The sequence below is a fragment of the Adiantum capillus-veneris genome, chromosome 25 (assembly GCF_014529385.1).
Source record: "Adiantum capillus-veneris isolate H3 chromosome 25, ASM1452938v2, whole genome shotgun sequence".
In the NCBI taxonomy this organism is placed as follows: domain Eukaryota; kingdom Viridiplantae; phylum Streptophyta; class Polypodiopsida; order Polypodiales; family Pteridaceae; genus Adiantum; species Adiantum capillus-veneris.
The window spans coordinates 130,469,964-130,496,820 of record NC_140955.1 but is presented as its reverse complement, the minus strand read 5'-3'; the positions used below and the strand labels follow the sequence as shown (position 1 = coordinate 130,496,820).

The 26,857-nt window shown below is 38.9% G+C and overlaps 1 protein-coding gene across 1 annotated transcript in view; it reads left to right on the top strand.

The window, feature by feature from the left end:
* Positions 1–26,857, top strand: part of LOC147425654 (uncharacterized) — a 237,668-nt gene that overhangs the window by 66,502 nt on the left and 144,309 nt on the right. The window contains exon 2 of the mRNA XM_086500712.1: positions 11,188–11,201. The gene's annotated coding sequence lies outside the window, so the exon portion shown is untranslated. The remainder of the gene's footprint in view (positions 1–11,187; positions 11,202–26,857) is intronic.

Here is a 26,857-nt window from a genome sequence, read left to right as displayed (position 1 = left end):
CTGCAACTGAACCATTCTTTGTCATCTTTAGATTGAGCAGGCGCTTCATCCAAAATACCCTATTGGATGTCGATGGTTTCTTTTAGAGACTTTCAAATGACTTCATCAAGTCCTCCATGGTCTTCATCCCTGAAGCATTGAATGCCACGGTTGATGCCAAGCTTAACCAGATTGTTCCTAGTTCCTTTCGGTCAAGGACAATCCATGCTTCATCTACCATCATTGCGAGATTCTTTGCAAGACTATCTAGTGGCAAATAAAGGTCCTTCTGGTAGAGATAGTCTTCAATCTGCATCTTCCAGTGTTGGTAGTTCTTGCCGTTGAACTTCTTGATCTTGAGCTTCTCTTCCTTTGCCATTATCCCCACTCAATTCAAGGAATCGTTTCCTTGAGATACTTTAGCTACAATCAAACCTTGCTCTAATACCAGTTGTTAGGAAACAGGACGTAGCTAAGTAGATAATGAGTAGTTTACTTAATGGCGAGAGATAATTTTTAGACATGAGAGAGTATAGAGTAGAGACAGAGAGAGAGCACACATGATATACATGGTTCACCCAACGTGGACTACTTCCACCGAAAAGCAGTCACTCAATGGCTTTAGTGCTTCAAAACAAGAAGTAGATTACAAAGGGATTATACCCTTTTGGATCTCCCACCTTGCTTCAATCTCACCACATCACATCAACTTCACAATGCACCACAATGCTTCACCATACATTTCTATGTGTAGAGGAGGCCTCCATCTATAGGCCAAAAGGGCTGTCATCTCTCATGAGAGGGAGCTGTGTGTAGCCACCCTTGTATTGAAAAGTTTAAATTGGACCCTCCAATCTGCCCATGTGTGGCCGCCTGGGAGAAGACAAGTCCGCCTTTGAAATCAACCACCGGCCAATCTGCCAAAAGACCGGTTGTTTTTCGACCACTTTTCAGCCACCGTACTGGCCATGAAAATGTTGATTTTTCTTCATTCAAAATGGCTTCTCCTCATAATGGGGTCCTTACAAATAATACAGAAAACTACAAAGGATAAATCAAGATCCATACTTAACATGTTGCACCTATCTTTGTTGAAGTCTGACTTCAGTACACATACTTGCCACATTACTTACTTCTTTGAAGGTCTTCTCTTTTTCCATTCTTTGCAATTGTTCTTTCTCTTGATTTAGGTGATTGTCTTTTGTTGTTGATAGCTCGGTTTGCTCTTTGTAAAGCTCTTTGGTTGAGGTGAGTAGGTCCAAGCTATTACGTAGGCGTTTTGGCCCAAACATTCTTGTTCTCGTGAAAGTAGCCCTGAGCAATGAGTGACTCATTTGATACTACCTACCTTGTCACCTTTTGTTGTTGAGGGTCAACTTGTGCTTCATGTATCCAAATTGGGTCTTTGACTTGGATGTGCTCTTTAGATACCAACACTAGGTTGACTCTCTCTTTGACTTCTTCTAGAGGCCTTTTTGTGATGGAAACTTTGGTTGATAAACTTTTTGCTTTAGTTTCCATTGCATTGATGATGGTGTGGCTCTTGATGTAGAGGCTATATTGGAAGTTGGATGGAGGATTGTCAGAGGTATGTCTTCTTGCGGGGTTGATCTTCTTCAATGTTTGCCTTAGATTTTTTTTTCAAAGTATGGTTGGCTACGTTGTTTTTGCACGGACTTGAGAAGCTTCAGGGACTTTTTTGTTGTTTTCAAAGCTTTTGGTTGTTGATGAAAGAAGATGTTCATCCAACCTTCTTGTTAGGACTAGACTCTCCTTGATGTGATGGGAGTTGATTATGTGAGAAGTGTACTTGTACTCCCTAGTACTTTACTATAGTACTGCTTTTTCCACTCCAAATCTAGGAATTGGCGTTCTAGAACTTGCATACATTATCTTCTCTAGCTCGATTATTGGCAGATTTTCCATCATTATCCACATGCCATAAGTCATTAGATTCCTTGTTGTATAAGGATATATCATAGTTGAACATGTGATTTTGAGTCTTGTCTGTTTGCATACACTAATTTGATCATTATAGGAGACAATTGATCTTCCTCCTTATCCTTGTTCGAGTCTGGAACAACTTTGTCGATTCTTCAGGTATGTCAATGATGACATAGTCTTTTTGTTGCTCTTCCTCCTTTGTTTGCACTTTTGCATCACGCTCCATGATGTAGATATCTGTCTCACCTTCTCTTCTCTCATACTCGGAATCATCATTAGCCTCTTTGAATACATTTATCATAAACCAGGGAGTTATGTCATAGCCATTCATATTGCAAAACTTCGTAGTCATTACTTTGTCTACGCACACATCTAGAGTAGCCAATATTTTCTCCCATCCAAAAGGCTCAAAAAACACTTCAAGAAATGTCTCTTTAATGTAAGCCTAATTTTCTACTGATCTCTCTAGGATACAATATCCATTTCTCAAGCTTCCGCATTCAGATGCTCTACACATCCAAGCATGCACTCCCTTCATCAGCCAAGTAGGTAATTATGTTCTGGATTCCATAGGTACACCAAAATCTTCTATTGGGGTTCAATTTATATTTTCCAGATGTTTGCCAATTGCTATTGGGGTTCAAACCCATATTTTCCTGATGTTTGCCAATTTGGCCCCAAGTTGCGGTCTAATTTTCAGTAACTTTGAGAGAGAAAGTGTGCATTGTATAGGAGAAGACATCGATTTTGGTATCAACCATTTTTGGTGTGGCTTTCCCACTGAGAAAGTACCACTCTAACCTCATATTTTGTTTTGTATTCGCCTATGAAGGATAGCAAAGTTTGTAGAGAGTGTTGTTTGCTCTCTTTAGATGCGATAGACCCTACATCTCCGTATAGAGATCATAGGGGATGGGGTTTCCTATCTTGAAGTATTGTACTCCAATTTTAAAGGATGAGGACTATAATGTGCATGTGCCAAACGTACGGGAGCTATTTTAGAGTCAAGTATAGTGGCAAGGTCAATTTTGACACTACATAGGGCATGACATTTTGGTGCCACTTGTATATTCTTATACACTCGATGTATAAACATTTTTTTGTCAGGTTTAAAGCCCAATATCTTGATCATGCATGCTATGTCAAGGAAGTGTTGCATGCTCGCTTTCCAAACTCTTCCAATGAGAATTTCTTTATGTAATGGTTGGAGGGGTATACCAAGAAATTTCTAAAAAGCAAGAAATCTAGTATACGATGTGACTTAGCCAATGCATTTGCAATGGCTAATGCAGAGTGGGACTAGGCCATGAAAGAAAAGAGCAAAGAAGTGGAAATGAGCTCATCCCAAAGACAATAACATGAGGCTCGGGCCATGAAAACTCTCATGCAATATGGTTCAAGAGGAAAAGCAACCTAGAAAAATAAATATGTAAGTAATTTTTAATCGTGTAAGTTTTGTATAGGAGATACTTTATCTTATAAAACTTTTTGGTTATTTCTAGCTTTGGAAAACATCACTCTGACCCATCCTTCTAGAGACATTGTCAAGTATTGAGAGACACAAACAAAGTTTGATACTTGGCAATGGTTGTTGAAAAACAATCATATCTCTGATGAGTAATTCAGCTCTACAAGATGTAAGTATAGCTAATAAATATTGTTTTTTTAGTTATTTATTTATCTGATTTGGTTTTGATTTTTGTAGAGTCAGAGTGATCAATTTATGTACCTTTGGAGGAGGAGGAGGAGGACAAGAAAGACAAGGACTTAAATTGATAATTTTTTTGTGGCCCTCTTTTACTCTTGCAAATATGGCACAACAAACCTCATTTGTACAAAGAGATCATTTGAAATTATTGCTTTATTTCTAATTAAATTCTAGTAACAATCTTTTGTGCTTCAAATTATGCAGACAAGGTATGACATACAACTTAAATTATGTTGTTAATTTCAAAGTTTACTATTATTATTTTGTACACTTTTCAAAATGCAATTGATATTTGATATGTTTTATGCAGCTCAAAAATAAAGCTACTCATTTGGGCCATTCAAAATTGAATGGCCCAAATGAGCATCTTTATTTTTGAAAAGTCATGTAGAGGCATTATACAGGATAATGTTGCAGTAACATATGCAATAATACCAACGACCACATCTATTATCGCATATATTGTCGTTGGACCACTACCTGTCCTTTACCGCTACTACTGTTGTTCACACAATTTTTTCCTTTCTGTTTTTCTTTGTTAATCCATGGCAATAGTAGCAGTTCTTAGCAGGATCATATATAGAGTATGTGAAATCACCCCACAAGGTACCATTCATGTGGAGATTCTAGACAGAGTTGAAACCATTCAATTCCTCATTGCCAGGAAATTCAAAAGATACTATGATTCCCTAAGCTAAGAGAAATTACATGCCATCTATGAAAAGGAGGCAACCACAGCCCAAGAAGATTTGAAAAAGAATACAAGCCCAAATTGAGGCTCCAAAATGACAGTAGTGTATTTGGTGCCAACACGAGGCTAATCATGGAGCTATATATGTACCAAGTTGAATGAGATGATGATTCTATAGACTTTGACTTGCCTCTATGATATGTGATTCAGTTAAATAGCTCCTATGGGAAAGTAATATATAATGAATTATTGGATATTATGAGAGATCAAAATAATTTGTTATTATATGGAGTGTGGTGTTAGGAAAACAGCCTTTATCCAAGAGTACCATCCAAGTCAATGGTATCAATAAAAAGAAAACCGTTGTCTTTGGAATCCTCCACACTCCTGTCATCTATGATATTGGTACCATGGTTCAAAACTTTTTAGTCATAGTTCTATGGAGGGCAACCTAATCTAAGGCACTATTGATTGGGGGATCATGAATATCACAACACAAAAAAAATCTCTCAATCCTACCACTCAAGAAATGGCACCAACTCCTGATGAGGAAATGCAAGATAACAAATCATCACATATCCAAGTGGTTAAAAAATCCTTGCCTATTACTCATCCCACTAAATCTTCAAATCCATAGCCAAGACAAGTAGCGTTACACCAAAAACTCAGTCTAATTCACTAAAAGTACATATCACTGGGTCCCAAAGGCCTTGCTGATAGCCCATCCTACTCTTCAATCTCATTCAAAAAAGAAACCTTGTAGGAATGTGTTTACCTTATCTAAGGAATACAAGGTTAGGTTAATTGGATTCCTAAATGACTATTGGAACCCCAAGGCTACTATGATGGCAATGATAAAATTTGGATACCTAAATATAGATTGTGTTCTTTCTTATCACCTACAAAACTCTAAGCAAAATCTTGTAACTCCAAAGCCGATTGAATATTGTGGGAAGGGAAAGATCATGGAGTACTCTATACATGTTTTGGAGCTAGTTTGGGTTCCAAAGCAAGATCAATCTATTCCACCTAGCTCAGGAATGGGGCAGTCACATGAAGCTTCTAGCTCCTCATGTAATGCATCCATAGATATAAAAGCTTCTACACAATCTCCACCTACCATGTCAATCTCCATGAAAACACAAATAAATCTATGCCTTCCATTGTAAATTTATCACCTAAAGAAACATTTTGAGTGCGTTCATAGGAGAGTATATTACCGCCCTTGCAACTGGATGAGGCACCTAAGGTGGTGGAAAATAATTGGCTAAAGTCCTCTCCTATTACCAACTAGAATAATTGGTTTCAAATGATGATGATATCTCCTTAAAAAGCATGATCTACCCAAGGAAGGGGGGAATGCAACTTACCATTTATATTCCTGTGAATACCCTCTCAGTCTTCCTTCCATGACCTCTTAACTTCCAATCTTAGGGAATTTATCTATATAACCTCATACTTAAATTTAAAAAAAAAAACAAAATTTAAACGAGGAGGAGTCATCTGGTAACAAGATTGAAGTATACAAGGTTTGACCCATAGATCAAAACTCACAATATCACATCATGCAAAGGAACCTTCATGCTATTTGCAACCTAGCCAAAATCCATCTATGTTCACAAATATGGCTAGTTCACTAGATTCATCTAGCATCTATTTACCTCAAAATGGGAACGGGGGGAGTATTTTCCATAGACACTAAAAGAGGTAGCTTGGAAATGGTACTACCATTACCCAGACTTCCAAATCTGATCATACAACAAATTGGTCAAATACTTTAGACTGGAGTATTCAAATAATAGAGGAGATGAAGATATCCTATGGGAGCTTGACAAGATGAAGCAAGGAAAGCTATCAGTCAAAAGTTATTTTGAAAAGATCAAAGAATTGATCAGACTTACAAGAACTTCCTTTTGAGAAAAGGATGAGAGCTTGGTTTTTGAATGGTTTCAGAAGCAAGAAATTAATGGAACAAGAAGTACCATCGCCAATGTGAATCAATTCAATGACTTGGTATAAAGAGCTTTGGAACTGGAACAACAAGCTAAGAAAAAAAATGGGCACAAGAAAAGACAATCTAGTGATAGTGGGTCTACTACTAAAGAGAGTTCCAACTCTAGTTCCAGATTGAGTTCATCTAAAAGTGAGTCAGATGATAAGGGCAAGGGGAAGAAGCAAGGATCTTGGACAATGAAAGTAGAAGAGATGTCAAAACAAACTATTGAGGTCCCATTAGTAAAGAAGATGGAAATTTGGTGCTCAAAGTGTAGATCAAAAGATCATAGGTTTGATGAATGTTCTTAGTGCACCTATTGTAAAGCCTATGGTGAAGTCTAGAATAACTTTGCCATCAAAATCCATCATACTGAAAAAGGTAAGGATGTATCAATGATTGCATTGACAAACTTTGAGGCTGTTAAGGAAGATGGGGCTATTGGGACTAAGGAAAATGAATCTGTCGCAAGCAATATTGTAGGAACTGGTGTTGGCAGGGTAGATACCAGGGAGGTGTTGGTAGGCAAAGAGACAGAGGAGACTTTGCCAAACAGAGTAGAAATTGCTACACATTTGGAAAATATGGATACTTTGCATCCCAATGTCTAGATGCACCAAAACTAGAATGATTAAACCAAAAGGCACCAAAGCTAGTACCAAACTGGGTGGCTACCAAAAGTAAGGTTGTAATCATTGAAGATATCCTTGACTATAATGAGGGTAAGTAAAATTTTGAGACTAGAAAGTGAGAATAGCAAAAAGCAGTTCGGAAGGCCAAGGGCAAGGAGAAGGTAGTAGACAAATGACAAAAATAATGTGAAATGGCAGCAAAGATTATTAAAAATCTAGCTTAGAAACTACCAGAACAACTAGAGTGTTTTAAATCTCAAACTATTCAAAAGCTATCGAGAAGCTACCAGCAAAGTATTTATGGGTGCAAGAGCATCAGAATGGGAAGGCAACATTAGGACTAGATTCTATGATTGCTGTAGTGCCAATTCTGGCAAATGAGATATTACAAGTCAAATCAAAATTCAACAAGGCTGGAGCCTCTAGATCGGAGGACCAACCAGAGGATCCATTTTAGATCCAACATGTAGCCAGATAAGAGGAGCCAATAGAATGGAACTATGAAGATGGTTAGGAGGAAAAGTCTTCTAGTTTAGATAACAACTTTGTTATTGAGCAAGATGAGACATATGTCAAGGTCTATGATAGGATACAAAAGTTGAAAAACTGAACTTGATGATAGAAATAAAACCTTACCAACATCTACAAAGTGCATTAGATCGAAGAGAAAATATAAGGCTAAGGCTAGAGTAGTGGACCTTGTGGCCATTTGACATGATGAGGTTCTAGTGATTCAATTTGATTACAAGATCAAAAAATAATGGGAGCCATTGTCTGGAGTGAATCTGGTTGGAGATGCTAGAGTCAATATCCTTGGTGAAAATCTAAGACAAAAACTAGCCTATTAGGAAAAACTTGGACTCACAAAGGGACCCTTTAAGGAGTTTGACTTTACCTCTCTCTACCAAAACGGACGCATGGATTAATTTTTGCAAACAAACTCCAAAGTTGGCGGAGATTTGACAGTTAGAATGTCCTCTTCAAGCTCTATCTACTACTAATATATAGCACGCCATGAGATTCCTCATATTTTAGAAGATTGTTTTTTTAATTCACTTAGATTCCGACAGAGTTGTCACATCATAGGTGAATCAAACAAAGAATCTTCTAAAATATGAGGAATTTCATGGTGTGCTATATATTAGTAGATAGAGCTTGAAGAGGACATTCTAACTGTCAAACCTCCGCCAAATTTGGAGTTTGTTTGCAAAAATTTATCCATGCGCCCGTTTTGGTAGAGAGAGGTAAAGTCAAACTCCTTAAAGGGCCCCTTTGTGAGTCCAAATTTTGCCTAATGGGATTACTAAAATGAAACCAACACCATTCAGAGTCAGAATGGCCAATCAAATGGTAGTTCAAGTCACTAGGCTAGTTGAGAATATGCAAACTAGAGTGTGAAAGGAGAAATTTAAAACCAGTTTTCCAGTGGTGGTTGTGAAAGGAGTGTATGGATTGCTTCTAGGCCGAATGTGGCTCAAAACTGCTAGTTCCATACATGATTATGAAAATTGGGCATTAGTTATCGAGGGGTGCCAGTAGAAGGATGCAAATCAAAACTGGAAACATTAGGATTTGGAAGCAAGATTTGAGGCATGAGGAGTTATGTAAGAAGTATGGGACCAGGAAAATAGAAAAGATGCTTGCATCAATGAATATCTTTCCACCCACAGAGGTAGATATGAGTGTTGTTCTCACGAAGAATATCAAGCTGAGAGACAAAACAGAAAATACTCAGATCAATTCAGTGAGATAAAACCTGAAGATAGATCCAAGACCACATTCATCACTGAATAGGGAGCCTTTATCTATCTGGTAATGGCAATTGGATCTTGTAATGCTCTGGTAACTTTTCAATGATGTATGATGGAAATTTTTAGCGAGTTTATGCATAAGTTGTTGGCTATCTTTGTTGATGATTTTGCTATATTTTTCTCTAAATAAATGCATTTATTATTTTTGGAGATGGTTTTTGAGAGGCTCAAAGAGAAGAGGGTTTGTCTAAACCCCTTCAATTCAGTATTCATGGTGTGGAAGGAAAAACTTCTAGGACATGTGGTTTCCAAAAATGGAATTTAAATGGCCAATGATAAAATCAAGTCCATTCAGCACGCTAGAGCACCCACAATAGTAACAAAGTTGAGCTCCTTTTTGGGGTATATTAATTTTACAGGAGGTTTGTGCACATGTTTGCAGCCAAGGCACTTCCTCTATATGAATTGACTAAGAGAGGAAAAAAATTTATTTGGACTGAAGAATGTGAGAAATTTTTATAGTGCTTAAAGGATGTGATCAACAGAAGCCAGTGCTTTTCTAGCCTAACTAGGTTGTGATTTTCCATGTACATGAAGATGCTTCTACATGGCAATGGGAGCTATACTAGCCAATCCTGATGGGAAGATGGACTACCCAGTCTACTTTGCCAATCTAGGTCTAGTTCAACTGAACAGGGCTACTCTACTATCGAGAGAGAAATATTGGGAATGGTATTTAGCACGACGAAATTCAGACACTACTTATTGGGCAAATTATTTCACTTTTATGTAGATCACCAAGCTCTATTGTTTCTGATCAATTAAGACGTTATTCAAGGAAGGTTGATCATATGGATGATGTTCTTAATGGAGTTTGAATTTAAGATTTTCCATAATCCAGCGAAAGCAGATTGTGGAGAAGACTTTCTTTCCAAAAGCACAGAGGGATGTTCATAAACATCACTAAGGGATGAGCCAGACCCAGAGTGGCAAGATGGTAAACCTTAAACTTTTGATAATCAGTGACTTCTTATTATTTTGAGTCCGGTCTTGTGGAGAACTTCCGAGGTAAAAGAACTCATAGAGATCCTTTAGGTAGGGTTATGATGACAAACAATGATAGCTGATGTTAGAGCTTTCTGTAAGACTTGTGGTATTTGCCAGAGGATGGTAAGGCCAACATCAGCTGAATATGAAAATATTAACTCCAGTTCAACCACCTGGAATCTTTATGAAATGGGTTTAGACCTCATGGGACCATTTAAGAATACACTCCCAGAAAGAACTGATATATATTGTTATGGACATGTGTTATGTCAGCAACAAGTGGTTTGAAGCCAAGGCCTTACCAAAAAAACACTGCCATTAGGGAATTACGGAGGTCATTTGGGGGGCCTTCTAAGAAAATACATTTTTTTCCCTTCTTTCTCTATTGGTCTGGTAAAATAAAAGGTGTCGTCATCAATCGTTCAAAAAGTGTACTTCAAAGTGGATTCTTTTTGCCAGATTCATAACAGACATAATGATTGATGGAATGTCCCTTTTCAGTTATATTGGATGCACCTCGTCATATAGGAGGAAAGTTCTTCTCCATACAATGTATGCAGTAGGGACTAATGGCATTCTACTCTTATGTTTCTTGATCTTCTTGAACTGTGTATCCATGGCTTCTTCATCCACCCCCTCAAACCTCCTCACTAAACAACATAAAATATCATGTTCGTGTTGATTTGAATCCTGAATATGAACCTTTATGCAAACTAAGTAAAACAAATACAATAGTAACACCCACCGAGAAAAAAAGACTCAGAGTAGAGGGAGAAAAACACATAGATTATGGACAAATGGCTCACTCTATCCTTTGAATCCTATGATCAATGCCTCCTTTGCATTTGCAAATCCCACTAATTTATTGACCTTTGCAGGTGGTGGGACAGAATGGTTTACTTGGCTATTGCAAAGCATTAACTAGGAAATCAAAAATTTCAAAAAGCATGGTTCACCATCAAGAAAATGAGATTCTACGACGTTCTAATTTTCATTTTGAGGACCAAACAACCCTTTTACAATGCACACAATAAATACAGGTCTTGCAAGAAAAAGTGTGGAATTTACAAAGGAAAGATACAAGATTAGGTGCTCGTGTGCAAAAGAAGAGACTACAAAATCTTGAAACCTTGAAGGTTGGCTTTGGCGGTCTCAAGAAAAGAATCCAAGCATTGAGGTCAGGATTATGAACCTTACCTAGTTTATTTTTCCTATACATGAACCTTATAGTTTATTTCACCTATACATAGTTTTTCCTTATGTTTCCTATGTTTTATTTGTAGACATGCTATATATCCAGACAAAGAAAACATAGATCCAAAGGCCAATGTAGGAAAGCAGTTGAAGCCTTTGATAACAAGTGGTCTTGCAAAGGATATAATCCATGACAAAAAGTGTAAAGTTTTGTAGCGGGATGTTGTTGACCGTTTTATTACAAAGAGTGCAGTGCTTGCCAGTGAAATACAAGGCACACTTGACTCCCTTGGTGTGAGTAAGAGAGGGTACTCATCTATTCAACAATCTATCTCCTCCATTTTTGTTAAGAATGAAATAAATTCTAAACTTCTACCAGCAGCAACAAGTGTTTGGAAAGAGAGACTTTAACTCAACCATGCACAGACAGACTTCATTGGATGTCTATTTCATATTGATGGTATTTATAGATCTCAAGGAACAACTATAACCTACGATGAGTACAAAAATATCTTTATGGACCTCCCTTTGTTGCAAACTAGAATGGTTGAGTTCTATAATGTAACATTTGAAGATACAGGTGGAATTTTGCATTTTGTTTTGAAGCTAGATGAGTGCAAGATTCTCAAAGACAAGAATCTAGAACGAGTCACAATAACATTGATGAATAGGGCTCTTTCAAAACTCCCCACTGATGATCATGCATACTTTAGTGTTCAATCAAAAACAAATATATGGTGGCTTGGTGCTTTTTAGGTAATCCATTTACATCTTCTCTTCAGCTCTGGTGAGCCCTCTTGTGATTTAATTTTAGATTTAGTTTCACATTGTCAAGAAGTTTGCGGTCTTGCCAAGAAAGCACTGGGCTTTTGGTGCGAAGTTTGTTAGAAAACTCCAAAAAACTATAAGAAGGAGTTATACCATAGATGCCATGAATTCTAGGGTTGGGAAGGAAGTGCAATAAAGGAAGCCCCACTTTTTCTCTCTTACACTCACACACACACAAAAAGAACACAAAAGAGAATAACAAAACAACACAAAGATGAAAACATCAAGGCTATGGTTGTATCGTATCATGGGTAATATGAAAGGGTTAATAGATGAATTAATGGCATTCAATCTTTGCCAACCAAACAAGCTACGAATTGTTCTTTGGAATTGTAATGTTGTGCTTACCATAATATATATGTTTTGTCTAGTTATTGGGATTAATTGTGTGTACAAATCCTCTTGGTTACCATTGTAATGTTGTGCTTACCATCATATATATGTTTTGTCTAGTTATTGGGATTAATTGTGTGTACAAATCCTCTTGGTTCATAACAAGATAACTATATTTATGTCAAAAAAAAAAAAAAAAAGTCTATAAGAGGTAATATGATGGGATCCGGTGAAAGAAGTATTGCATTGAGCCTTTCTGGGCCAAAGAGAAACACTATATGTTATTGAAAGTTTATTTTACAGTTAATCCATACGTTAATTATAATAGATCATACAGAGTGGAAGCGATAGAAATTTACATTGTGTGGATTATTCATTTAGGATATTTCTAACATGTGCAAAATGTAGATGTAAGAGAAGTGAACACAAGAGATTTTTCCCTCCCATGCCCTATTCTTGCTCGTAGGCAAGAATAAGGATACTCCAGGGAGAGATGTACCTAGGCAGTATCCTTATTGCTCGTAGGCAATAAGGATACTGCAGGGAGAGATGTACCTATAGCAAGGAGATCCTAGATTTTGTAGGGGGAAGAGTGAGAGAGATAAGTTTGGTTAGGGAGGGAGATGAAATTAGAGATATATACTGGATTAGAGATGAAAAAAAATAAGAAACCAGCAAAATATCAAAGTAAAACACATCTTACTTGACAAACTCTTCGAGATTTATGCACCATTATGATGGAGAGAGAAGAAGAGAGAAGACTTTATTCTTGATTGATGCACCAAGTTCAAGAACTTCTTTGATTAGAGTTGATCTTCTAAGGATAGCTTACAAGATTGGCTAGTCTTCCTAAGGAGCAAGGATAGCTTACAAGATTAGCTAGTCTTCCTAAGGAGCAAGTGTAGGCTTAGGCTTATGTTTATGGCTAATTACCATTAGGTATCAATCCTCTCACTCCCTCATGAATGTTTTTCAAGGAAGAAGAGGTCCTATTTTATAGGTGAAGGGAACCCCCAAGGGTTACACAAGAAAGAGAAGAGCCAGTGTGAACAGGAAATGGCAAAGTTTGAATGAATTGTCCTTGCATGATGTGGGAAGAGTGGGGTCCACCATTTTGATCATATCTTCTCAACCATAGATCAAAATAAAAAAGTAAAAATAGGGGCAAAAACTTCAGTTCATAAGATACAACTCCCATTTTATATAATTTTTCCAATTCGTATTGGAACCTTGTGTAAAAAAATCATCAATATAGGATACATTTCTGGCAGCAAAAGTCTTCTTCTAGTCCCCTTAGCCTAGACTTCCATTTGATCCCAATGGACACCTCATGGAATATGAAATCGTGACATTGCTCCTTGAAAAAGTTCTATAATAATCCTTGCAACAATGCATTAAAATAGGTGTATCTTTGAAAATCATGCAAGCTAGTGTCCCACTAGGATTTGATTCCTTCCTAGTAGTTATTGAAAAGAAATATAAGAAAAATATGAAAAATATATAGAATATATATATATATTGAAAGTTACCCTAGATATAGGATCTAACTAGGGTGTGAGATGATAATGAGATAGTAGAAAGAAAGAACCAATGCATTTTGCCCCAAATTAAAGAGGCGGAGCTATTGACGCTCTTTCCCATAGTACTTTCTAATGGTAAAGTAAGAATATGTTACCCTTGAGATAAATAATAGGATGAAATAAAAGTCTTATTATTATAATTAGATATGCATATGTACATTATGGAAAATATACTTATGTATGTAAAAAGTGTAGAGTGCGCAGGTGATGGAGAAGGTAGGAAAGAAGACTATGCACACACACTAACACACATCGAGACACACACACACACACACAATCGTTACCCTACAGTAGCCATTCAACGTGCTGCTCTCACTCTTCTTCTTCTTGAACTATTATCCAAAGTATATTTACAACATAGTATAGTCAGTGTCCGGCCGCCCATAGCACAACGGACATATTCTTTAACATCATATTCTTTAACACTCCCTCTCAAGCTCAGAATGAGCTCACATATGATGGATTCCCAATGCTTCACAAAAGTAGCAAAACTTCTCCTTTCCAAGAGCTTTTGTAAACATAACCGTAACTTGATCATTTGTCTTCACATACACCAAATCAATCTCACCTGCCAAAACTTTTTCTCTAATGAAGTGATAATGTACTTCAATGTGTTTAGTGCGAGTATGGTAAATTGGGTTCTTTGCCAACATGATGTTGCTAATATTGTCACAATATATAATGACACCGTCAAGATAGTCAAAACCAAATTCTACCATAAGTACTCTCAACCATGACTCTTCACATGCTGCCAAAGCTGCTCCGTGATATTCAACTTTTGTACTTGATAATGCTACAGTTCATTGCTTCATGCTACTCCAACTTATCATACCATTGCCAATGGAAAATGCATAACCACTTGTGGATCTTCTATCCATAAAATCTCCTGCCCAATCTGCATCTCTCTCACCATAAAGACAAAGCTTCCCATTCTTTTCATAAAACATTCCATAACTAACAGTGGCTTTCACATATCTCATAATCTGTCTCACTGCATCAAGATGACTTTTACATGGATTTTGCATGAATTGACTCACAACACCCACTACATAACTCAAATCTGGCCTTGTTATTGTCAAGTAAATAAGACTTCCAACCATCTTGCGATACATAGTGACATCCTCAATGTAATGTCCATCATCAATCAACTTCACATTTTGATCAAGAGGTGTATCAACCGGTTTGCACGCTGTCATTCCATACTTCTCAAGCATATCCAACGCGTATTGTCTTTGTATCATCCAAATTCTTGATAAAGTGTCGACAATTCTAATTTTCCAATTGCCTCTTGAAAACATGTAGGCTCTTTATGTTGCACACGTGAAACCATGTATGCATAATGTGTACACATGTAACTGTTGTATGTCAATCTATCAACTGGATAACGCACCCTCTCTTATCTTCTCAACTGTGGTGCACTGTTCTCTTCAACTCTTGCATATGGGGGTACATGTTTTTCAGCATGCTTACTTCCAGGTGTCCTCAAATGTGGTAAACCATGCTCTTCATCGAAGCTTTCATCTCCAGAACCCTCCTCAACCACTTTATTCTTTCCTTTCTCGTCTTGCTTCTTATCTTGCAAACGACCGCTTCATGGGTTGACACTTCCTGTACTCTCCTCTGCTAGATGTCGTCCTGAAATAGTTCTTGTTGATGGTCCTGGCTTATCAACAACATGACGCACATTCTCTTGCTCTTCATACTCATCTTCTATCCTCACTGGCTTTGGTTTATACCATGGTTCATGCTCACAAAATCTGACATCCCTACTGACATAAACTTGTCTTGTCGTAGGATCATAGCACTTGTAACTTTTCTTTTCAACTGGATAGCCCAAGAATATACACTTCAGTGCCTTTGGCTCCATCTTCTTTCTTGCTTCATTTGGCACATGAACATAGCAAACACATCCAAAAACTTTCATGTAGGAAACTGTTGGCTTGATCCCATAAAATCTCTCATAAGGTGAAATTTCATGAATGGCAGCTGTTGGTGTTCAATTCATAATGTGTACTGCTGTATGAACTGCTTCAGCCCAATATGTTATTGGCATATTCATCTCATTCATCATGGCTCTTGCAATATTTGCTATGACTCTATTCTTTCTCTCAGCAACTCCATTTTTTTGTGGTGTGTATTTGCAAGTAATATGTCTTCTTATGCCTTGTTCACATAAGTAATCATCAAAACTGTGTGACATGTACTCTCCCCCTCCATCTATATGTAGGCATTTAATTTGACAATCATTCTCTTTCTCAACCATAACTTTGAACTCCAAGAATATCTCGAATGCCTCTGACTTTGCCTTTAGAAAGTAAACACATGTCATTCTGTTGTAATCATCTGTGAATGTGATAAAATATCGACAACCATTCAGCGTAGCATGATCACAAGGTCCCCAAATATCTGAATGAACAATTTCCAAAAGACTTTGGATAATTCTCCCCCTCTTTGGAAATGGTAAACGAGATTGCTTTCCAAATTGACAAGCTTCACAAACATGATCAAAATTTAATATGCCAAACTTTGGTAATCCACGTACAATTTGATTTGATTGCATATGATTTAGCCTTTTAAGATTGACATGACCAATGCTTTTATGCCATAACTTTGCCCAATCATCTTGAGTGGCTAATTTGTTTGCATACATACCGCTGTGTAAACATGGATCTCGAGCTTCCAATGAGAACAAGCAACGTTTCTTTCTTCCACGTGCCAATATCTTGCCTGGTTTGCCTTTGTAAAAATCCTCTATGAAGCAGCCATAAAGATTAAATGGGACTTGTAACCCTTGATCTGTCATTTGTCCAACTGATGCCAAATTCTTTGTGATTGAAGGCACATATAGAACATCTCCCAATGTGTTGTATGTCCCGTATTTTTCTAGCAGTGGAACTAAACCAACATGCATAATCTGATGCATAGTATCATCACCTGTAGCGACAAACTCATCCTCTTCTAACTTCTCATTTCTGTCAAACCATTCACCAGGATATGTCATATGATTTGTGGCACCACTATCTAAATACCAATCATCTGTATGATGTGGCTCCACCATGATTCCAACAACATGCTCCATAGGAAATAAATGTCCATGCGATCTATTGTCATATATATTTTGATCATGAGGATTGTATCCAACAAAGTTTCCTCCATGTCTGCCATAACCTCGGCCTCTTCCACCACGATCACGATTTTGATTTAGCCTTGTGTAACATTCTCTTTCAAAGTGATCGTAAATGCCACATCTATTACAATATCCATCTCTTTGAGGATGTACAAATCATACACCTCCACGTCCACGAGGTCGCTCTATCCCCCTGCCTCTTTGGCTGTAATCATTGTAGCTTTGACTTTGTTGGTTTTGCCATTGACCTCTTCCAGCATTGTTTCCACGACCATAGTTTTCTCTTCCACCTCTATTGTTTCCATGACCTCTAGAGTAAAAAACCTGATCTCTGGAATTATTATTTGATGTAGAAGGACCTGACTTGCCTAACTTCACCTCTTCTTGCAAACAAAGGTTTACTAACTCTTCAAAATCAGGCATGTGTCCTCGAACAGATATAGATGTATCCAATGACCTGTATTCCGGTCCCAAACCATTCAATGTCACTGAAACTAAGTCATCATCTGGAACTTCAACATTAATGCTCGCAAGATGTACCTGTATTTGCTTTATCTCTGTCACATAATCTGATATGGATCTATTTCCTCGCCATACACAATGTAACCTTTGCTTCAAGTGAACTTTTTGTGGTTATGTATTGGAGCTGTTCATTCTTGCTAGTATCTCCCATGCTTCCTTTGGAGATTGAGCCTTCTTCACATGTGGTATAAAGAAGTCACTAATGCATAGTGAAATCCAATGCATCACTTTCCTTGAATTCTCGATCCACTTCTTGTAAGCTTCTACTTCTGCTTGCCATGTTTTATATGCTTCAACGTTCTCTCTGTTTGGGACTAAAGGCTGTAGTTTTCCAAATACATTAACCACATATCCATACATAACCACAAAGTACTCAATCTGACAATATAACCGCCTCAACTTCTTTCCACAACCTTTCTTACATAGACGGTTGTCCATAACGGACCCACAACATCCAAACATAATCTTCGATAACACAATATCATGATGCAAAAGCTTTATGTCTCTCTCCAAAACCTGTATAAATGTTGAATTCTTCACCCCTGTAACCTGTAATCTACTATCGAGTGAAAAATTGGAAATCTTCTATGCCTATGTGAGCAGGCTGTTTGCTGTAGAAACTTTTTGTTGTAGATTTTGGAACATCTAAGTATGCCAATGCATCCAAAATGCCCAAAAACATAAAGATAGACTCCTAGATCACTGTATTCCGAGTTTGGGTGAGGGAGTTATGACCAAAAAACCTCTCTTTTAGGCTGTTTTCCAGAGCTGCAGAAATCTGTGTATTGATTGTAGCTCCTTAAATTGAGCTCTTATACCACTTTGTAGAGTGCGCACATGATGGAGAAGGTAGGAAAGAAGACTATGCACACACACTAACACACATCGACACACACACACACACACACACACACACACACAATTGTTACCCTACAGTGCTCTCACTCTTCTTCTTCTTGAACTATTATCCAAAGTATATTTACAACATAGTATAGTCAGTGTTCGGCCGCCCATAGCACAACGGATATTCTTTAACATCATATTCTTTAACAAAAAGGCACAAGATAGATCTTGTAGCATTCGTTCCCATTATGTGTGTGTCATAGCACGACAACGTCTCATAAGGATTTAATCTTGAAGGTAAAGAAAGAAGACCACGATATTTTATATTGGGTGCTCCATCAAAACCCTATCCGTGATATCATTGATAAACAAATGAATCAAGAAAAGGTGTTGGTTGTAAATGGGATGGGAGACTTTCAAGTCCAATAGCATCTTGTAGGTGACCTTAAAACACTGAAGTGTATGTATAATTGCGAAATGGGTGCTATGGTAAATTCTCCATGCTTATATTGCATGGAACCTGCAAAGATGATGGACCCAAAATGATGGAGAAAGTATCCCTACTTGCCACAATGAGGATCCTAATGTCCACCCAGTTTTGGATATTCCACATGTCAATTTTCACAGTTGTACAATGCATGCTCTTCACAGAATTGTGGAGAAGTTGGTGTATATGTACATTGGTTTTTGCTTGGAAAATCAATAACTCAAAAGAACAGAAGGTCTTGGTAGAGGCGCTTCAACTGGTTTTGTCAAAGATGGGTTTGCATGGGGGCAATGTCAAAATCCAGCAGGACGAGAAAAGATCAACCAATGATAAAGATGTACCTTGCAAACCATCTATTGGTGGGGTAAGGCATGCCGTTTTTTAATCTAAACCAACAGAAATGAAAGATAAGAAGCTAACCAAGCATGTAAGGATACGTCAGTCCACCTATGTCAGCAAAATTGAATTTCAGCAATGGAAAAATCTACATATGTCAGTGAAGGACCAGGAACCCACAACTCGTCGATGGAGCAAAAGACTTCGTGCGCACACTCACACACCTAGATAACTCAACAAAACACAAGGTATTTACTCAAATTCCACCCCACTGTTGGAGGGGAGCGACTCACACCCATGAAGTGCATGCAAACACTACCTAGATCAACATAATGTCAATCGAGGACACAGATGACACGATAGGCACACGGAGGAAATCTCTTGAGCTTGTCAGGATGAGACCATCCTACACATACGACACTTTGGAAGGCCAACTAAACCACAATCAAGAACCTCATTGCCCTCAACTACACCACCTAGCCACATACACACATACGGAAGGTAACTCACCTAATCATGCCAGATTCATACGAAACTTAAGGAACACCCTCCCCTCACTAGGATACACCTGTCCTTAAGCTTCTACACTCAAAAACCCCCCACTCTAAACCCATCTACGGAAAACGTGTAGGATGACAGAATAGAATTTTAAAAGTGCTCGAAAAGGAAATTTATGAGTACCTATGCGTAGCTTATGTCGCCACGATTCTATAGACTACTAGCACGCAGAAAACAGACATCGTTTGATACACTTACGGCCACAAATAGCTCGTAGATGCGTCGGCATGTGCGCTTCGTCTCGCGTGGAATGCTTGGCGTTGCCGCGTAGCTCTCCTCGAGCCTACAGCAATGGTGCAGTCAGATCTCCAATGTGTTGAGCAAGCCGGGCGTAGCGAGAGGATAAAGCTCACGCTCACTCTCTTTCTCTCTCACACACAGTAGACGGCAGCGCTAAAGTTTTGATTATGAAAAAAGTCCTCTACAAAATGACCTAGGTACCTTATATACTAAGGCTGCCTTAGGTTTAACCAAAAATGGGGTTGAAAGGGTCAAATGGCTTTGTATTTACAATCTGGAAGTGCCATTGCACCCCAGCTTCTGAAACTAGAATAACTACTCATTACAAATGACGTTTATAGCCATATCCGTAGCATTTCATAACTCGCAAAAGATAAGACTTTGGTATGAAACTTGAGTTATGTTGTGTTGTTGACCCGGCGGTCAACACCCCCCCCTTCTGCATTCATGTCGTCCCCGACATGACCTGATTGTTGATGGCGATGTGTTCTTTGTTGTCGTTTTGTTGCTGAAAAGAAAGTATAGACTATAGCCTTTGCAGTAGCTTGTCTTGTTCGTCCAATCCGATGTACATAGTCTTCACATGATTCAGGAAAATCATAATTGATGATGAACTTTATGTCTTTCACATCCACGCTCTGAGCTACAGCATCTGTTTGTGTCATTATAGGTCTACTACCAGATCTAAATTCAAAAAGAACCCAATTTCGTTTAATCTTGACTCTTATCATCATGGATAGAGAAAGCTTCATCCATCATTTGCTCCAGCAAATCTGTGAATTCGGAGTATTTGTGATTCTCAGAAACAACTTCTACAATCTGTAGAATTGAGTGATTGGCTTTCTGATCTTGTGAGCCAATGACAACTTTGTAAGGATTTCGTAGAAATTGTATGGCTAAACCCTTAACTTATTTAGGCCAAGTTGCACTCCAATGCAAAGTCTGTCTGTCAGGCCGAATCCAGGACTTAATTAGTCTAATTTGAGGTTCAAAACCCTGTCGAGCATTCGATGCACATTATGAAGGACAAGCTTTTGAGATACTCTGATTACCCTTATGTCTGCTCTTTGTCATTGAGGACTTCTTTGTTCTTGAGTTATGTTGTGTTGTTGACCCAACGGTCAACACTTTGCTGTTGTTTTGGCTTCATCTGCTGCACTGCTTGTAACTTTGTCGAACCACAACAAGAACTATGATCCATTAGAGAAGACGTGTATCATCGTAACCATTCATCTTTTGAGATCCTCTGATTACGTTTATGTCTTCTCTTCTTCATTGGGGACTTCTTTGTTCTTGTGCAATCATGTTGTTAATGTTGTCTGCAGCTTTGTCATTGTAGGCCATTCTTCCACTTGCCATGGGGGAGAAGTATGCTATGATCAGAAATTGGTGCTCCAATTCATTTTTCAATTGATTTGAGTAGAATTTCCTTATTGTTGATGTAGAAGGAATATGTACAAGAGGATGGTGATAAGTGTCTTTAGATTAGGGTCTAGAACCTGGATGACCAAAGGGAAAAAACCCAGTGGGAAAAAAATGCCTTTGGTATACGCTCTTATTGGAGTTGAGCAGTTGAACGTGAAGTAAATGTTCATGAAAGGTGAGTGCTTGGGTGAAACACGGAAAGAGTGCCTAATGCAAGTGCCAATTATGGGACACTCTATATGCATATGAGAAATTTGTCAACAAAAGCATGAAATTTGAAAGAAGGAGATGATGGGTGTTTCGAGGAATAAATGTAGCACATGTGACATCAAAAGATGTCTCAATAGCTTCCACCTTTCCAAGAAGGGTCTTCGATGTAGAAGTTTCTCCACTCGTATCTCACTGTGCTCAGTACGTGAGTGTCTTTTGGACCTTCTCCTTCACTTCACCAGACTTAAGTACTTAGACTTCGACTCTTTTGCTCACCTATACTAGCATGAGCGACACAACGTAAATATGCTCAACTCTTCCAACTTGAGCAGTACCTAGAATATCTAAGACGCTTAGACCATAGAGAATATTACTTGAAGCTTTGGGACTAGCACCTCACTCATTTTGTGGCTTAGCTCGACTCTGACTTGTATGACTTGTCGGTTGCATGTTGACACTGCTTCGTGACAAGTTCTTCGGCTGTTGTAGTGGCTGCTGAGACATACTTCGTGAAGTTTCATCGTTTTCCTGTACCTTCTTCTCCTTGTAGTGCTCAGGCCTCTCGTCAGTCTTTTCTTCATGATGATTATGGATTTTTTTATTTTTTTCTTAATAAAAAACAAAGAAAATCTTAAAACAACTCAACAAAAGAAAAATCATTCAAATAGAAATCTAAATGCTATGTACATTATACACATGTCCCTAGGGGCTCATATATGGATTTTGTCCCCATACTCCTCTGTAACACTACTATGAGGGCATATACTCTAAATTTCATCAAAAAATTATCATAATAAAACGCAAAATTTCAATGCATCTCACAAAACATTGCCCTCTAATAGTCATAATGTTAGGTCCGCATTCAGAATGCCTCCCCCCTTCCTATTTGGAGTCATCCTTTACGACAGGGTATCGCAAAGGGTATGTGTTGTGCTTGGGAAATTAAAAGTTGTGCCTATGCAGGCCTTGTAATGTAGCCCTATTATGCGTACACAGTCAATGCATGGAAAAGATTTATGTTGTGCAAGATGTGGGTATAAGCAATTTGCTTATTGGCATTTGTTGGCGAGGCTTCCTATTCTAAGCAATGTAAGGGTCTTTGAAGCTCCTGTATCGTTTCTTGATTGAAGCGACTTGCTCTCTTCTAACTATACTATAATCGTAGGAAGAATTGTAGGAATTCAAGTGGCGATGCACTGACAGCAGTTTTGTTGTTCTTCTTTGGGACCCATTTCTTGGTGATTATTGGCTCTTTTGTTGCTGGCTCTCGTTTGGGAACCCATACTTGCCCGTGCTTCGTTTGTGTTTGAAGAGACTTCTTTGGGATCCACCTTTTTGTTGTGTGAGTCAATAGTGGTCTTTGCTTCAGCCCTTGTACGCTTGGTTGGGGATGGGATCTAGGCTTTGAAAGTTGATACTGTGGTTGTTTTGGAATCCAAATGAATTCCTGACTTTTTTGTGCTTGAATCAACTTCTTTGGATCCCAAACCTGAGTTGTGAAATCTTGCAACTTTGTGATATTCTTACCCGTTCGTGCGCGCTTTCTTTGTTTTTTTTTTGGTGTTGGATCTTGTGATTTGTCATTAGAGATCTTTGTCTTCTTGATCCATATCTATTTTTGGCCGATCTGGCTTTTTGGTATCCAGATTTGTCGAGCTTTTTGGCTTTGTCTTGTTGTCCTGTTCTTTTGACATGTCATGGTTGTTGCTAAAGGGTTTGGTGATAGTGATGGCCTGAGTTGATGATAGGGGATGTCGTAAGATTCATCACTATCACTACTATCCTCAGCAAGGTTGACTTCTTGTACTTTCCCTTGTTTTTTTGGCTGGTAGTGGAAAGTTACTGTCTGTTTGCTCGTGGGTGACAGTTTCTTGGAGGACTTCTCTAGCCCATTGATTAGAGCATTGTTAGCTCGTTGCTCTGGTCGTATTCCTCCTAGGTGAGTCTTTGCATCCTTATTAGGAGCCATGTATGAGGATGCTTGTGGTGGCTGTGTCTTCACCGAGGACTTTGGAATCCACTTTTGATGCATGTTATTCGTGTAACGATGACATTGATTCCTGGGTCTTTGATCTTCTTGAAGCTCAAAGTGTTCTACAGAGTCATCATACTCGTCGTCTTCTTCATCTTTTGATTCTCCACATTTCTTTGTTTGCTCCTTATTTCAAGAGCTTTTTGATGTCTAGTTCTCTTCGTTTTCCTGGATTACACTCACTGCAAAATAAGGAACGACATCATAGCCATTTTCATCACAAAACTTTGTTGTGGGAGCATCCTCCACGGCGCACACATCCAGAGTAGCCAAGATGTGTTCCCATCCAAAAAGCTCTAACTTTTCTTCAGGAAATGGTTATGGGATATAGTCCATATCCTCTATAACCCGCTCTAGGATAAATTCCTCACGTTTCAAGCTACCACATTGTGAAGCTCCACACATCCACAGTTCTTTAGGCTTACCTAACCAAGCTGGAAGTTCTGATCTTGCTATTGTGGCGGAATCAAACTCCTCAACCGGTGTTCTCGTCACATCCCTATAGCTATGGTACCTAGAGTTTATCTTTGTTATGGTTTCCATATGTCTCAGGTATATATGGTCATAACCCCAATCTTGGACCATTTTCAATTGTCGCATGAATGGTCTTCCCAGAATGATGTCATAGTTGTTCTTCTTGCCAAAGTCAACAACAGCAAAAGTGTGTTCATATTCAATGCCACAAGAAGTAAAAAGTACTTTTTCTAGCAGTCCTAGGGGCTTTTCCTTGTGTCCGTCTGCAAGCTGCAGGGTCATTCGTGTGGATATCAAGCCAGGTTTTCCCCATTTTTTCCAAACGTCGTTGGTTGCAATGGCCACACCAGCTCCACTGTCAAGGATTGCCATGGTTTTTACACCATTGAATTCCATAGGAAGGGTGGTGTTTCCCTCTTCTCCCTCGTAATACTCGCCTACCTTGTTTAATGGCACTGGCCTAGTATTTAGTTGAGGCATTTCAAGCTCTTTGATGCCTTCCTCGATTTGAGTCATTGGGGTTTTTACACCAAATTTTTCTAGACATTTACCCACATTAGCCCACATGTTTGTTCTTATTCTGAGCAACTCGGCTAATATTATTGTACAGGTGACTGGGGTAGATAGAATATCTACTAGCCCCTTTGAATCGATGGCCTTGTTGGGAGACAGTCTCTGTGATGAGACTGCAACCACATCTGACTTGGTCTCGTACTCTCCCATGTAAGACGGTAGTGTTCTTAGTGAATGGGGTTGACTATCCATAGATTGTACAGATCCTTTGTCGCCCCAATACGATCGCACGTCTAGATTCATTTGAGATCCAGTCTCAAATTCCTCTATTGGTGGTAGAAACACTCCTCGTTCATCACCAGTCTTGTCTACTTGTCTTCTTAGGTCATCGGCTTCATTGGCCTCTCTGACTTGTTTCCACAATTCGTCAAGACCATCTATCTCTTTACAATCCTCAGGTATAGCTTGGTGAAATCCCTCGAAAGAGTTATCCGTGGTATTCAGTACTATCCTTGGTTCTAATGTTGGGTCTTTGAGGTTTGATCTATGCTCATGACTAGAATCTGGCTCTTTTAGTTCCTGGTTTGGTGGGATTACTTGTGTAGGCATGACACGGATCACATCCTCAGGTTTTGCAACTGGTGGTTCTAGTAAAGCTTGGGCTGTTTGAATCATTTTCTGGCACATTTCAAATTTTTGTTTTTCTAGTTCTGCATAGGGATATGTCATCCACCTGTGTTCTTGGGTTTGGTTGTTTTTGAGCCTCACATCATAGGCTTCAAGAGGGCATCTAATGTCTCATTAGCCTTCTCTGCCAACACAGATCCTCCTGAACTATCACTTCTCGGTTTCTCATCCGTGGATGGTTCTTCTAGAGGTTTAACCATCTGTGTAAGAGAAGGTGCCTCCTTTTCCTCATGTTGTTTTATCTTCTCCTCAGCTTCGGTAAGCTTCTCAGCTAGGGATTTTTGCTCTCGTTCCCTGCGTGCTTTCCTCCTAGTCTTTCTAGCTTTCCAACTATTTCGTTTTCTCTTGGTTTTCTGACTAGCTGCGTTTGTCTTTGGTCCATCATCTCTCTTTGGACTCGTGTCACTTTCCGTGTTCTTTGTCTCTGGATTCTCATCAGCTTTCTTTTGAGCTTGTGCTCTCGTAACTACTTGAACTGGTACAACATTTTCATTTTCTGAGCTACTAAGGAGCTCAACAATCCCTGATACATTTGTCGTGATTTTCCTGATTTGGTTTGGTTTTTTTGGGCAATCGGGGATCAAGTGAGTGATGCCACACTCAAGAAAATAGGCATTTACTTCAGTGATCTCCGTATGAGGACATTGTTTGACCTAAATAAGTCGCTATTTGCAATGAATCGCAATGTCCTTTCGTCCATTTCTTACCTTCTTTCTTTCAACTGAAACCTAGGAGGTGGAGGTTGTACCAGCCTCACCACTCCATGTGTTTCTCTCACATTTTGTTGCTCCGAAGGGTAGTATCCACTTTGGTTGCTATACCACATTGTAGCTGGTACTGGTGTTGGTTTCTTTGATGCTTCCATCATTGGCATGTATCTCATGTCCACCGGCATTCTAGCGCCTGGCAGCGAAGGTTGTTGTCCTAAGACAAGATGTGGCCTTAAAACTCCTACTGGTCCCGGCGCATTCCCCGTAATGTATCTAGGTGGAGTAGGTGCTTCAGGAACAGGTTGTACATACCTCTCCCTAGCATTTTCCATGCTATAATAGCACTCTTCCCCCGTATGGTTCGTCCATTTTCTTTCAATTTCACACCACTTCGGCTCTCCTGAATCAGACCTTACAAGAGGAGTCAACCTCTTGACCAAGTCATCGACAAGCTTTTCTTGATCAATAGGTGCCATTGGCTTGGCAATGGACTCACTTATCTGTGAAACACTGTGCTGAGAGGATGTGTCATCTCCTTGACTCTTTAAGTCCTTTTCTTTGTATGCCTCACAGTTATCCACTAGATAAAGAGCTTCTTTGATCAACTCGTTTAGCGTCATCCTCCTTATCATATGCAGATCCTTCTGAAGGCCCGCATGTCTCATTCCCTGGATAAAGATCAGCATCAGTCGTGCTTACGTAGGTAATTCCGCTCTCGGATAGATCTTAACATATCTCTTGAGCCGTAATGATGCTTTGCGTACTGATTCATTCTCTTTCTGTTTGAATCTATGGATTTGCGAGACCGTGTTGTGAGCAATGCCTTTTGGAGAGAATTCTTCAATAAATTCCTCAAACAACTCATCTAGGGTCTCAAAATCCCATTTTTTAACCGAGTCGAACCACGTAGCTGCATCATCTTCTAGTGTCAATCCAAATCCCGCAAACTGTGTCGCAAAATCTGAAACTTCCTCTGCTCTAATCACTCTTCTAAAAGCCGCTACATAATCTCT